The sequence below is a fragment of the Euphorbia lathyris genome, chromosome 8, assembly GCF_963576675.1.
Source record: "Euphorbia lathyris chromosome 8, ddEupLath1.1, whole genome shotgun sequence".
In the NCBI taxonomy this organism is placed as follows: Eukaryota; Viridiplantae; Streptophyta; class Magnoliopsida; order Malpighiales; family Euphorbiaceae; genus Euphorbia; species Euphorbia lathyris.
In genome coordinates, this window is record NC_088917.1 from 3,114,757 (window position 1) to 3,130,936 (window position 16,180).

Below are 16,180 nucleotides of genomic sequence, written 5' to 3' on the forward strand. Positions count from 1 at the left end.
TTTAGTATCCATGAGTAAGATTAATACTCGAATTATTAAAGAACCAGACACCATAGCCATATCGATGGATGGTGAAGAAGAAGAATTTATTGTGGTGAGAGAAACCTTTATTAAAAAACGTAATAGTATTTATCATGGAGAGAGACATATGCATCTAGGTAACTTGGTAACCTGCTATAGCAGGTTACCTAATTAGTCCCCATGGGTGAAGAGTCACCATTGAGAACTCCTCCATATATATATATATACACTACAAGAAAAATGGACTATTACGACACTTTTTTAGTCACGCTTTTCAGCATGTGTCTTAATATTTTTAAATTTAACCACGCTTTTGTATTTGTGTCGGTTTTATTATCACTTAACAACACTTTTTATTATCTGAAGGCATTTTAAAAAAAATTAACTACGCTTTTAAAAAATGTGTCAATGTTTTTTTAAATTAAAGACGGTTTAGAAGTTGCGTTGTGAGAAAGTGTCTCGATAGTTTTTATTTGAATATATTTTTATTCTTTTATCCCCGTACCTGAAAATTCAACCACGTTTTTTTTAATTTTGTGTTGTCTTTTATAATCACTTACTGACACTTTGAGTTTTTTGTTGGCATTTTTAAAAATTTAGCTACACATTTAGAAAAAAGTGTTGGTATTTTTTTTAATTTATAAACAGTTTAGGTTTTGAGATGATAAAAAGTGTCCTAGTATTTTTTAGTATTTGTCCTCATATTTAAAAATTCAACCACGTTTTTCTATGTATGTCGTATTTTATAATCACTTAATGACGTTTTTAATTTTTTGTTGCTATATTTAAGATTATAAGTACAAATTTGAATAAAAACTTTTTAAATACAGTCTATATTTTGTGTCGATAAAAACTGTTCCAAAAGTATTAAATTTGAAGACACTTTTTATTTTTGTCCTTCTATTTAAAAATTCAACCACATTTTTTTATTTGTGTCGTTTTTAATAATCACTTAATGTCACTTTTAAATTTTTATTGGTAGTTTTTTAAAATATTAATTTGTGTCAATAAAAATGTCCCTATATTTGATTATTTTTTTATATTTTTAGATAGAAAATTTATTTCTCATTTTCTTAAACGATATATAGTTATTATTTTTCTATAAAAATATATAAAGACCCTCTTCTCTCTTTATGTATATAAATAAAAAATAATTACATAAAAAATATGAAAAAGAAAATTAAACTAAATTAGTAGTGGGTTAAATCGTGATCCACAACCCATTTATCAAAAGAAAATCTAATTACCCCAACAAATATTACTAACTAACCAAATATTACTCAACCGTCTAGCATTTTCTCCCCCTCTCTCTCTTAGTCTGTTGAATTCTCTTCCTTTTACTTCTCATCCATCTTCCATGTATGGCCACCTCTTCTCCTCATGGTTTGGATCTCTATCTCTCTCTATATCTTGTCGCTTGTAACACAAAATCTGATTCCTCTTTCAATTTCACTTCCAATTTTAAAAATGTGAGAATCAAGAATCAAGATGTTTTTGTACAGCAGATAAAAAAGACCGGTAACAGTTGAATGAATACCAAGGGTTTTCTTTTTGGATGAGCAGCATCCTAGTCCTATGAGTTATTATGTATATCTATTTCACTTTTTTTTTGTATAGTCCAGGATAATGAATGATCTTTGAGGTAATGCTACAGAAGCCCGAAGAAAGCTCCACCTGAAACTGGGGAAGGTCGTCTAATAGATGAATGGGTACGTGTTTATCTCATTTTAGTCATAGCGGCGAAAAAAGTATTTGGCTCGACAAAAGGTTGAAGCAATAGACTCTACCGCGGACACTTCAGTTTGAAGCAATAGACTCTATGTTTGGCTTTCTATTTTAGTTTTTAGGTGACAGATAAAAAGTTGAAGAACCGAATTATGATGTTGCTGGCTGAAGCTCCGGATTTTGTTATTTGTAAATTGGTACTGTACTTGAATGTGTATTTTTTTGTTTCATTTTCAATATTTAGGATCTTTGTAAGTTTTTTATGTGTACTTTTTTTTTAGTTTAAAGTAGTTTAATAAAATGTTGTTGTTTTTATTGACATTCAAATGTTGTGTAATTGTTCAAGTATATTTCTTTTTCTGCCAATGTTCCATTTTAGATTTTTTATATATTTTTTCGTATACAAATATTTAATAATAATAATAACATAAATTTTTTATTAAAGAAATTTCACTTGGAATGTAAAGAACACATATTGAAGTGTCATAATCTTAGGGACGTTAGAAAATAAGATTAATATAATAGACTTTCATCTAACAAATATAGTCGATTATATAATTTAATGTTGTAAATATGGAGACGCTTTTAAATTGAAACATTAACGTGTTTAAGACGTTATGAATATTTATGTGCCGTCAAAATTACAACGCTTCATTAAAATGTAGTGTAAATTTCATAAATTAAATATAAATAAATTGGAAAAAAATTATGACGTTTAAAATATAATCGTTGGCAACATGACGACGTTTCTATGCAAAATGTCGTCGGATCTAATTTACCTACACAAGATTTATTCGTTGTTAAATTTAACGACACGTGATTTAACGACACTTGTGACGACACTTGAAAAAGCGTGGGTAAGCATTTAGAGACGTTGGAAAGCGTCGTTAAACTATAAATTTCAGCGTCGTAATAGACCATTTTTTTTGTAGTGATATATATATATATATATATATATATATATATAAGTAAATTTCATTTTATAATTTATATATATAATTTGATTTTAGTTATAGATGAATTTGAGTTTATTTGGTTAATAATAGTATATGGTTTGATAATTTGGAGAAATGAATTTGAAAAACGTAATTAAGAATTTAAAAGATTCCTTATGTTAATTATTAATTTTGGTGACTAAGCTTCAAATGAAGAAAAAAAATTTATTAAATTTTTTTAGTTAAGTTAATTGATTAATAAATGAATATTATCTGAATCCGTGATTTTTTTTTATCAAAATTCATCATCTCCTTGTTGCTAGCTTGTATATATAATAAATAAAGCAATCTTTAAGTATTATAAGAATTTGGTTGAAATATTGTGGTACAGATTTACAGTCCCTTTGATGTAAATAATGTCTTTAAGAAAGAAGCACTGGTCAAGTATTAAAGAGCACACAATCGATGGAAACGCAAGAACCACCAAAAGATAGAACCTTAAAAAGGATAAAAAAAACTATAATTAGCACAATTTATATACAACCGATTATATATTTATAAAAAAATATTTATATAGAACTCATTTTAAGAAACCGGGAACCAAAGACATTGTGATGTTTGATAAAACTGAAAATTAAGTACTGAAAAAATAAGTACTGAATTTTAAGTGTTGAATATTATAAGTACTGAAAATATTGAATGATATGAATTTATAAAAATATTCGTTGATAATGTTTAACTTAAAATGTTAAGTTAAATATTTTGACTTATTAAAATAAGTGATTTTTAACTTAATTAACTAATTTAAGCGGTGGAGAAACAACGTTATCAAACGCACTTAAATTAAATAAGTGCTTAATATTTTAATTTAAGTAATTAAGTGTTTTACCAAACAAGCCTGCTTACTACTAATTGTAGTATAATAATTAATGAAGAACATAAGGTATTATAATGTGAGCTATTGTAATATCATTATAATATTCATTCTTAGATGTATTATCACTATAATATTTATTCTACTAAATTCAGGTTGAGAGTAATGTGAGCTAGGTGCTGTTTGATAAAACTGAAAATAAGTGCTGAAAATTAAGTGCTCAAAAAATAAGTATTGTAAGAGTCAAACAACAAATTCTTATTATGGTTAATTGGAAAAAAACACTCAACTTTGAATCATATTAACATTGTCTGGACTCCAAATTATTCTGAACTTAATTAATAATAATTAACATGAGTCAAAGCAATTTTTTTTATCGATTTTGATATATGCAGCCCTTAGGGCTGCATATAAGCATTAAATACAATGAAATATTTTTTTTTGTATTTTCAAGATGTATATTTATTATGCATTGAACTTCTAAATACACCAAAAATCATTTAATGCAATCATAAATTCTTTTAAATTTTCTATATCTGCATTAATTTTTTATTTTTTATTTTTTGAAAAGATATCTGCATTTATTATTTCGACAGGTTATTTGTAACTGTGTTAGTAACAGAATAAAAGTTACAAATAACTCGTCGAAATAACACAGTTACGAATAACCTGTCAAAATGATTAAGTCTGACAGATAAAATTTACACACAAAAAACTGCATATAACCCATCAAAATACAATTAACTGCTTTATTTTATCGACGAACTTCCTTGGAATATCTGATGTGATACTCAAATAACTGTCAAATCAGTAAGTTCAAATTTTCTGTTGTGTAAGGATAAAATTGAATTTTCTTGACATTGTTAGGGGTAAAGTTGTACAAATTCATAGTTACGAGTAAATCTGCACTTTTATTCTGTTACTACACAGTTACAAATAATCTGTCGAAATAATAAATGCAGATATCTTTTGAAAAAATAAAAAATAAAAAATTAATGCAGAAATAGAAAATATAAAAGAATTTATGATTGCATTAAATGATTTTGGGTGTATTTAAAAGTTCAATGCATAATAAATATATATCTTGAAAATACAAAAGAATATCCTATTATATTTAATGCTTATATGCAGCCCTAAAGGCTGCATATATCAAAACCGTTTTTTTATTCTGAACTTAATCGACAATAATTAACCGAAACTAATTGTTTTAATTGATTATTCTCTTGTATAGGTATCTATCTATACTATATATAATAGCAGAAGCAGAGAGAAATAAGGAGAAGTGTTTTAGATGCCTTTTTGATGAGTTGTCAACGTAGTAAAAAATCAAGATTAAAAAGATTTAATTAATAAAAAAATAACAGAATTATATTTATAATAAATTAAACAATTACTAGCCAATTAATTAAAATAATAAAAGAAAGTAAGAGTTACGGGAAGATGAAAAAACACAAAGCAAAGGAAATATAAAAGTCACAAATAAACTTCTATATAAAGCATGATATGTAGTATTCCGCCATTATATTCATTGGTCATTATAGATAGTATTATATTTCTGAAGGTAATTATTCGATTTTTTTCATATGTTGTAGTTATTTTGTTCTCAATTGTGTTGTTGTTTTATTTTTTATTAAGCAGTAGTTGTTATGGTTTTATCTTTCAGATCAATTTCTGTCGTTACCCAGGTTCTATACCTCTCGCTACCTTATCCATGTTTTTCTTTTTTATTTGTCTTTTTTTAACTGATATCTCCGATTAAAGAAATCCGATAGAAATAGAAGATACATGAACAACTAAAATCGGAAAACACAAAAGTGTCAAAAATCGCAAGAAATTCTTACGTTTCTCAAGGTAATTATTTGCTTTTTTTTCATATGTTGTAGTTATTTTTGTTCTCAATTGTGTTATTGTTTTATCTTTATTAAACAATAGTTGTTATAGTTTCATCTTTCAGAGATGAAATTCCATTTCTATCGTTACCCAGATTCCATACCTCCCGCTACCTTATCCATGTTTTATTTTTTATTTGTCTTTTTTTTTCAAAATGACTAAAATAAAGATTTTGTATATTTGCATTCTTTTTTAGTATATGTTGCTAGGTGTTATCGTTTCGATTGTTAACTGTAACTAAATTTAGATTTTTCGGCTTTATATGAATTCAAATTTTAGCTTTAATTGAAGTTAGATTAATTTTTCTAATTCAAAACCTGTTGAAATCCACTCATTTTTTTAGTTTAAGTTTATCTAACTGATATGGATTGTATTTTTTTATGCATTTTGATACAAATAGATATAAAGTTTCACACAATAGTTGTTCATTGAAGTTTGAGACATATTGAATAAACTATTAAAGAGATATTGAAATATTATACTTACAATGAAGTTTATTTCAATTATAAATTATGTCATATTATTATTATTATTATTATCAAAAAGTTATTTTTTCTCAATTCTTTAGACAAAGAGATTGTAAGCGTCTAATTCACTTGATAAGATGTTTATTTTTGAAGAATTTGGATTATGCTAGATACGAATTCAAAATGAAGGTAAATAAAAATAAATTTTGATGCTCAAAATCCTAAAAATGTACATTAATTATGTGATATTGAGATAATTGCTTTTGCAATATTAGCATATATAGTTTTTAACTATTATATTATGGTTTGTACAAAATTGTTAGTATTTCAAGAGTTTTTAACATATGAAAATGAAACATGGTCATATGACAAGTTGTTGGAAAATATTAATTAAAAAAAATTATTATTTGAATCTCTTCAAATTCTCAAATGTTGAGCATAATAATTCTAATTAATAGAATTAATTTCACATATTAATTATGAAACGTTTTTTTTTTGGTACTGAGTGGACTTAATACTTCATTAGGAAAAAATAAAAATTTTAATTAATGGGCAAAAAATATTTCCACTCTCCTATTTATATGCTTACATCTTAACACAGTCTTGATCACATGCACCTTAATGAGCATGTAGGATTTGCTAATTCACCGTTAGATTTAGGCTTATTATAATCCTAAGGTGAAGATTTAGGCTTATTATAATCTTCACCTTAGGATTATAATAAGCCTATATCTAACGGTGAATGAGCAAATTCTACATGCTCATTAAGGTGCATGTGATCAAGACTGGATATATGAATTTTCACATGCACCTTGATTAGAGGAAGATAGTTCTTTCCTAATTATCTTTTTTGTCCATTCATTTTTGTTTTCTATTCTTTTATTTGTTTTTCTTGCTTACAAAATTCAAGAATATATAATTATTAGAAAATATTAATGATAAGTGATATCTGTGATATAGTGAAAGAATGAAGAACAAATTGATTGAATGTTTTCATGAGATATTACGAGATGAAAATCGGAGAAATCATCACATTAAGCTGATTCAATTGGATATATTGGATTATTGTAGCAGAATGAATAATTGAATTCGAATACTTGGTGATCATGAAATTCCATCAAGCGAGATGATTATCATCAAGATGAATTTGACTAATTCTTATGAATTTTATTTTATTTTTTATATGTAACATATTGAATTAATAAAGTTTCTTCATGTGCAACATTAGAAAAATATTGATTGTAATAGTTTATAGCATAATAATATATTGATGTTGCTTCCATTTTAACATAGATTGTAATTCTTTTGTATCGTAGATATAATATTTAATTTTAATTGTCTTTTGTATCGTAAATATAATATTTAATTTTAATTGTAGTTTAATTCAATTTTTGGTTTTTTATTATATTCTAATATATTTCTTAATTAATCTCTAATTTTATTATTATTGTTTCATAGAATTCCAAAATATGAAAATGTATTAAATTTACTAAAAAGTACAATTCATTGAATTTTGTAAAAATAAATAAATCATTCACCTTTAATTAAAATTCTATAAAAAAATATATTAATTTCAAATATACATAATATAAAAAAATTATAGCATGATATAAAATTACTTAAAAGTAAATATATTAATTTATTTATTTATCTAAATTATATAAAAGTTTCGTATCTCGTGCATCGCACGGGTTTTCGACTAGTTAGTTAATTAATTTAAAACTAAAAGTAGTATATATTGTATTTCGGTTTTATTCGAACCAAAGCGAACCGAAAACCAAACTACCTTGAAAATTAGGACCAAACCAAACTAAAATATAATTCGGTCCGGTTTGATTTGGTTTTTCCGGTCCGATTTTTTCAGTTTTTAGGTTTTCGGTTTGGTTCTGCTCACCCCTAGCAGTAGAGAGAGTAGTAAGTAATACATTATATGGTTTTAAAAGAATTGAATGTAATATACTTATATTATTGGTTTAGAAAACAAAGTCCATATACTTTGTTTTCAAACATAGTGAGGATAGCGTGAACCTAATGTGTAGTCTTCAACAAAAAAATAATAATGTGTATATATTAACGTGTGTGCAATAAAGAATATTAATATTGATTATGGTTTTGCTTTTATGACAGTTCATTTTTATTCAATTGGGTTGGCATTGATAAATAGGGCATAGGCTCAAGTTTTATGATAGCGTATAAATTATCAGTACTGAATTATTATTAAGGAAAAACATGCTCGTTATTTTGATTTTAGTGTATTGAATTTCTAACATTTTCTTTTAATATATTTAGTTTTTAAGTTTTTGTGACATTAAATCATTAGTGTTATAAATTAAGATTGGTTTGAGTGGTTATGTGCTCCAAGTCGTTTAAGCTAGATCTCGAGTTCGAGTTCTAGTGTATGTAGAAAGCTTTAATGGGGAGATGATCCACCTAAAGAGCGGCTGACAAGCCTCGAACCGAAAAATCAAACAAACTATAAAAAAATCATCAGTGACGAGAAAATCGATTTTTAATATAAAACTCAGTTAACATTACGTTATTAATTTTGCATGCGTTCGAAATTTGTACTTTAACAGTTTGAAAACAAATTTTTATTCGTGTGATGTGATTATAGAAAAACTGAAAATCTATTTCGAACTGTAAAACATACAATTTCAGACATTGATGGAGACCGTAATATTTTTTTTCTAAAAGGATGGAGACCATAATTATTCGTGCTAAAGCATAACTTTGGAGCTTTTGTTCTTGTTCTGTAAAGTTGATGAATATAATATATTTGATATTTTAATAACAAATCAGAGTGGCGTAGCGGAAGCGTGGTGGGCCCATAACCCATAGGTCCCAGGATCGAAACCTGGCTCTGATATGGTTTGGTCAAAATCGAGCCTTACACATGAGGTTATTTGCAAAATCAAACTTTTTAATTTCTCTAAATCACTCCCTTTTGGCCAAACCAACGTAATAAAAATTATTAAGTTTTCAAACTGCACAAATCACATACTTTTGTTTGTAATTTTTAAACCACGGAGATGCCTTTGAAAAAAGGTCAAACCATATCAGAGCCAGGTTTCGATCCTGGGACCTATGGGTTATGGGCCCACCACGCTTCCGCTGCGCTACTCTGATTTGTTATTGAAATATCAAATATATCATATTCATCAACTTTACAGAAAAAGAACAAAAGCTCCAAAGTTATGCTTTAGCACGAATAATTATGGTCTCCATCCTTTTAGGAAAAAAAAAAATTACGGTCTCCATCAATGTCTGAAATTGTATGTTTTACAGTTCAAAATAGATTTTTAGTTTTTCTATAATCACATCACATGAATAAAAATTTGTTTTCAAACTGTTAAAGATACAAATTTCGAACGCATGCAAAATTAATAACGTAATGTTAACTGAGTTTTATATTAAAAATCAATTTTCTTGTCACTGGTGTTTTTTTTTTACAGTTTGTCTGATTTTTCGATTCGAGGCTTGTCTATCGCCCTTTAGGTGGATCATCTCCCCATTAAAGCTTTCTACATACACTAAAACTCGAACTCGAGATCTAGCTTAAACGACTTGGAGCCCATGACACTCAAACCAATCTTAATTGGTAACATTAATGAATTAATGTCACCAAAACTTAAAAACTAAATATATTAAAAGAAAATGTTAGAAATTCAATATACTAAAATCAAAATAACGAGAATGTTTTTTTCCTTAATAATAATTCAGTACTGATAATTTATACGGTACCATAAAACTTGAGCCTTTGCCCTATTTATCAATGCCAAGCCAATTGAATGAAAATGAACTGTCATAAAAGCAAAACCATAATCAACATTAATATTTTTTATTGCACACACGTTAATATATACACATTAATTTTTTTTGTTGAAGACTATACAATAGGTTTATGCTATCCTCACTATGTTTGAAAACAAAGTAAATGAACTTTGTTTTCTTAACCAATAATATAAGTATATTACATTCAATTCTTTTAAAACTGTATAATGTATTACTTACTACTCTCTCCACTGGTCACTTCTAATTTCTCTTTCTCTTTCTCTTCTCTCAATCGTGGTTGTATGCGAAGTTACTATTCTTGCACCTTTGTCACCGACTTCTATTCCACTGGGCTTTTCTTTCTTCTTCTCCTCTACACACATTTTCGACTTCAACATCATTTACATTTAGATTACATCACTAATTTCAATAATTCTCAACTGTGGGCACCAGTTTGAAGGATTGAAGGAAGAAGAAATGGGCTTCTCTTTCTACTTCTCCTCTACACATCCATCTTTAACTTCAACGGCTAAACCTCCATATTTCACATTCAGATTCCATCGTCAATTTCAGTAATTCTCAAGTTTGACTTGAAGGAAGAAGATAATGGTTGCTTTCATGATTTTAACAACCGACGTGTAAACAACCAAAAAAGGTGAGCAATTTGAGCAATTGATTTTAATCCTAGGGATTTCATTTATATTGAAATTGAATGTACAATCAATCTTTTTTTTTTTGGAGAATGGACTTAGTAAGTTCAATAGGGCCTCATTTAGATTGAAATTGGATGTTCAATAGGGGCTTCATATAGATTGAAATTTAAGGTTTAGTAGGTTTAATAGGGACTTCAAGTAGTGTGCATGTTCCATCCTTGATACTAAATTCCTCCATTTCAGGAACTTGGTCTAGACGAAATTTTGTTCATTTTCATTTTCTTCTTCTTTTGTATTGGTGATTATAGGTTTTTTCTATCAATTTATTCTTTTCACGAGTCCTTATTTTGTAAAATTATCTCTTATATCAAATAAAAGCTTTCATATTCTCATGCGTAAATTGTACTCATGCTTTCATTGGTGTCTGGATTTATATTGCCCATCCCATATAGTTTGTTACTTGCACTTAATTCAAATTATTTGCTGAGTACTTGTTTCAATTTATATGTGTTATTTGTTATGGAGAATCAATGTTTCCAATTCAATTTGTTAAACTAGTACAAACTTTTAAGCCATGTCCTATTAAGTAGACTAGTAGCTAGTGAGACCCTCTTCCTTTGTATTAATGTAGTTAACGGGTCCATTGGAACAGTCTATGAAACCTCACAGCTTTCAGCCAAATGAATTCACTCTTGAATCAGAAAGTGAAACTTAGCTACTCATAATGAAAATAACTCAACAATACAATAGAAAATCTATAAACCTAGTTCTCCTCTTTAGGGAATGTTAAGTCTCTATTTATAGGGGAAAACCTAAGAAGAAAGACTAAAATATCCATAAGAGATAAGGAAAGAAACTAAATCTCTAATTAATTAATGATTAAATTAGAGATAATAAAAAATATTCAAATCCTAAATAAAAGAAAATACAACTAAATAAGATAATATCCCCAAATCAAATCTGCAAACATGTTTTTTCTCTCTTCCAAAGTCATTCAACCACTTGCTCATGCCTTAACTGAAGTTGGATGCAACTTTCCAATTACAACTTAATTTGTGACAAGACATGCCCAAACCTTAACTTAAACTGGTCTCTGATTGGTAAATACTCCAAAATGCTGCATAATGTAATAAATTTCCAGATTTTTCACCAAACATGTAAACTTTCTCTCAAAATAAAATATGAGATAAAAAATATTAATTAAACACCAAATATTTCCAATTTACATAGAATAAGGTAGAAAGTAACAAGACTAAAATAGTCTTATCAACCATCCTTCAACTATTTCAGTCAATGCCTCTTCTTGAACTTCGTCAAGTTCAATCACGCTTCCTATTTAGGATCTAATCTATCTGATGCTATGCATTTAACATATGCTGAACATTCCCAAATTCTCATAAAAGATAAACTAAATTTCTTTCCAATGAGCAATTCAAATGGAGTAGAACTGGCAGATTTGGTGGGTACTCAGTTCAAGGTAAATAAGGCAGTTTCTAAGGCGTAGCCCCAGAATGTCTTTGGAAAAGAGGTCACGGTCATCATGGATCGTACCATATCTAATAGAGTATGATTTCTTATTTCAGATACATCATTGTGCTATGGTGTATATGGAGGAGTCCAATGTGAGCGAATGCTATGTTCGTTCAGATAATTCAAGAAATCAATGGAAATATATTCTTCAACTCGATTTGATCGAAGTACTTTAATATTCTTTCTTGTTTGTTTTTCTACTTCATTCTTGAAGCATTTGAATTTCTCAAAGGATGGTTCATCAAGTAGACAAATCCATGTCTAGTATGATCATCTATGAAGCTAATAAAGTAACTGAATCCTCATATTGTTTGTGTTGACATAAGACCACATAGATCTGAATGTATTAATCTTAGAATGTCTGGTGCACACTCTCCTTTATTTCTAAATGGAGTCTTTTCCATCTTTCCGTCTAAACAAGATTCATATGTACCCATTGATTCACAATTAATTCAGTCTATAAGTCCATCTTGATATAGCTTAGACATATGTCCCTTATCTATATGGTTTGGGCAACAATGCCATAAGTAAATTGAATTATATGTTCTTTGTCTTTTGGTATCAATTGTGTAAATAGAAACTTTATCATCCAATACATAAATTCCATTCAATGATATTCTTGAAAGATAGCAAATCACAATTCTATGGAAAATAAAACTTGAATTCTTAATTGAAACTGTAAAACCATCATCCACAAGAAACTATAGATATAATGTTATGAGATATATCGGGAACATATAAACAGTTTCCTCAATTCTATTACAAGTCCAGATGGTAATGCTAAGAAATAATCTCCAATTGCGAGAGTATCAACTCTTGCTCTGTTTCCAACTCGCAAATTTATGGCTCCTTCTTGAGATTCCTAGTCTGCTTTAGTTCCTGCATATTTGTACAAATATAAGATCTACATCCAATATCTAATACCCAAGACTCACACTATGAAATTGAGTTTATTTCAATATAGAACATACCAGATGTAGAAGCACCTCCTTTTCCCTTCTTGGGGGAGTATATGTACTCTTTATAGTTCCTCTTCCAATTCTCTTATTTACAATAATATTGGTATTCTCCTTTGGGCTTTTTAGTGACTTGCTTGCCTTTAGCTTGATTTGGTTTAAAGCCCTCGATCTTCTTGGAATCTTTGGAATTGGGAAACCTCCTTTTTCGCTAGTTAGACCCCTGAATAAGAAGTGTAGACATCACATTCTCTTTCTTTAGATTGGGCTCAACTGACTTGAGCATATTCAAGAGCTCTTCAAGAAAGATCTATAAGTCATTCATCTGATAGTTCATGATGAACTCTGAATAACTCTCTAAGAGGGACTACAGAACTAAGTCGACACTTAATTCATGATCCATCACAAATCCTAATGTAAAGATTTCTCTGGAGCTTTTCTTATTTCTAAAAAGTACTTCTCTTTAAACTAAAAGGAGGCTATGGTTAAATGGCATCTTCTTGATAGAGATTGGGTTAAGGTAAATTCGGTGGCTCGAGGACGTTAACTGTGATTGTAAAGGCATTCGATTGGGTATTTGCAGTGGAGATTAAAGGCCTTTAATTTGGACTAAGTCCGCCTGGGTGAAGGTTTGCAGAAAAGTTCTGGATAGCTTTCATTGTGTGTTTAATGATCACTATCTTATGCATGGAACTTAAGACATTGTTGGAATTTTAAGCATAGATACATTCTGGGAAGGAAATAGAGAAGTGCAGTGGTGAATACAGGATTACTTGGTTGGAGAGGCCGATTTTACACGTGCATTTGTAAAAAGAAAAAAAATTGCTAAATCGAAATTTTTTGTTGTATATATGCGTGTTATACTTTGAATGGTCAGGAACCAATTTTTAACTACTAATGTACAATTTTCCAAAATTAAGCTAGATTTCGTTTAAGTGTCCTAACATGTAAAAGAAAATTGTATTTAGGGAGGGCCGAACAGGTAAAAAAAATAAAAAAATTTTGATTTAAGAGGGCCTACCAGCTTAAAAAAAATTATTAATTTGGATTTAAAGAGGGCCTACCAGACCAAAAAAAAATTAGAAATTTGGATTTAGAGGGGGTCTAACAGGCTAAAAAAATTTAGAAATTTGGATTTAGAGAGACCTAACAGTCCCAAAAAAATTAGAAATTTGGATTTAGAGAGGCCTAAGAGGCCCAAAAAATTAGAAATTTAGATTTAAGGAATACCTAACAGGCACAAAATATTGAAATTTTGAATTTTGGACAAGCTTAGCACTTAATGAGCCATTTTGAAGGGCTAATTTAACATCTTGATATTTTTTTTAGACAGGGAGGCCGAAATTACCCTAGGCTAATGTAGTTCTGGCAGCCGGAGGGGCCCGGGTCATCCTGTCTACGCCCCTGGAGAAGTGTATGGATGGTGAATTACGCTTGAGAATTGTTATTTAGGATATAGGAGGAGATTCCTACATATCTCCAATATATTTTGTTTGAAGAAATATGTGACAGGGTGGGTCAATTAATTTAGCGACTCTATGTTTATCTTTCATTTTTTTTTCTCGGCTTAATGCGTTTGTCTCACTGAACCTGACCTAAAAAATGGATTTGTCTTCTAAGCTTACAAAGTGTATCGTTAGTCTTTAGACTTAATTACACTAATATATTGCTCCTTAAACTTGTTGAAAATATACATTTTAATTTAACTAATTCCTCTTTGCTCTGCCACATGGAGTTATAGGGTTAATAAAGTTTAAAAGATCAATTTAAAGCAAGTTCAAGAGGCAAACGAGATATTTTGTAAATTCAACGAACCAAGTGTTTTTTTTTCTAAATTCAGGAGCTCCTGATGTATGTTTTACAAATTTAAATTTGATAAGTATAAAATTCAATTAATTCTTGACTGAATAAAGAAGAACCAATTAATTAGAGAATGAAGGAGTTAGAAACTATATTATTGTTAGGGTAATGTACAAAAAAAAAAAAACCTTGTGGTTTGACCTTTTCACATACAGTCTCATGGCTTTAAAACTTACAAACATGGAGCTATGGTTTGTGCAGTTTGCAAACTCAAACATTCGTCAAAAAAATATTGTCATAATTTACCCGAAAAGTGAGCGATTTAGACAAGTATGATTCTGCAAATTATCTCATATTGAATTTGAAAATTAACTAAACTACAAGTATTTTTTGACCGAAAAATTGACTTACTAATCCTTAACTACAAACTTCACAAACCATGGATCATTGTTTGCAAGTTTTTAAACCATGAGACTATGTTTGCAATCAGACAAACCACAAAGATTTTTGTATTTTATCCTTATTGTTAAGAGAGAATTTATGAAATAAATTTAGGAGGCCCCGTATTGTGTTGTTGTTGAGAGACAGTAATTGATAAAAAAAGGTAGTGTGTTTGTCGATATATAATTACTATTAAATTCAAGTTATGAATAATAATTATTTATATGAATATTTGTTTAACTATTGATATCTCAATAATTATTATATTATAATTAAAATAAGTTTCGGATTGGAGGCCCCTTTAGATAGGAGGCTTTGGGCGGATACTGGACATGCTCCCAAACATCATTGAACTTTATTTTGTTTTGAATAAAAGGTATTGAATTTTTATTTTTTTATATAGTTCGGTTCGAGGATCTTCAGACACCCTTTAAGTGGATTCTTTCCCAATCAAAACTTTTTGAATACACTATTAAGTCACTTTACTGACAGAATTTTGATGTTTGCTGACAGAAATTTCCGCCAGCAAACATATATTTTCTTGTAGTGATCTAAGTAAAAAAAGAAATAAAAAATTTCCTCTTGTAGGATCTATTACCCCATTGAATTTCTTAGAGTGATAAATTTTAATTTGTCTAAAATTAATCATATGCTATCATGTATATTTAAGTAATTAATCATGTCACTTTAAGCAAGTTACAAAATAAGATAGTTTGTAAATTTAGAATATCAATCAATTTTTTTTGTTACCAAAAAAAACCAAAAAAAATGAAAAATGATTAATTAATGATGATAGCTGTGGGATTTGAACCCACACCCTTTCAAACCAGAGCCTAAATCTGGCGCCTTAGACCACTCGGCCAAACTGTCTTTGTTTCTAATAGATTATTATTGGTTTCTTAATCCTATTAATTCGTGATTAACGACGGTTTGTTATATATTTTAATGTGTTACTTATTATATATCTAATCTTAACAAACAGAAAGTGTACGCGCGTAGGTGTATATTTAGCCCATGCCCCCTCCCCCATGAAACAATCTTGTATTCACCAGTGACCTAATTTTATCACCATGATCGCCTAGTTTCTATCATCTATTCTCCATTTTTACTAATTTTC

The 16,180-nt window shown here is 28.7% G+C and overlaps 3 non-coding genes across 3 annotated transcripts; 1 reads left to right on the forward strand and 2 right to left on the reverse strand.

The window, feature by feature from the left end:
• The first annotated feature begins 8,706 nt into the window (after window positions 1–8,706).
• TRNAM-CAU (transfer RNA methionine (anticodon CAU)) lies at window positions 8,707–8,778 on the forward strand. The gene has a single exon. It is a non-coding gene; the product is annotated as a tRNA-Met (tRNA).
• Window positions 8,779–8,966: 188 nt separating this feature from the next.
• On the reverse strand, window positions 8,967–9,038 carry TRNAM-CAU (transfer RNA methionine (anticodon CAU)). The gene has a single exon. It is a non-coding gene; the product is annotated as a tRNA-Met (tRNA).
• Window positions 9,039–15,853: 6,815 nt separating this feature from the next.
• Window positions 15,854–15,933, reverse strand: TRNAL-UAG (transfer RNA leucine (anticodon UAG)). Its single transcript has one exon. It is a non-coding gene; the product is annotated as a tRNA-Leu (tRNA).
• Window positions 15,934–16,180: the final 247 nt, after the last annotated feature.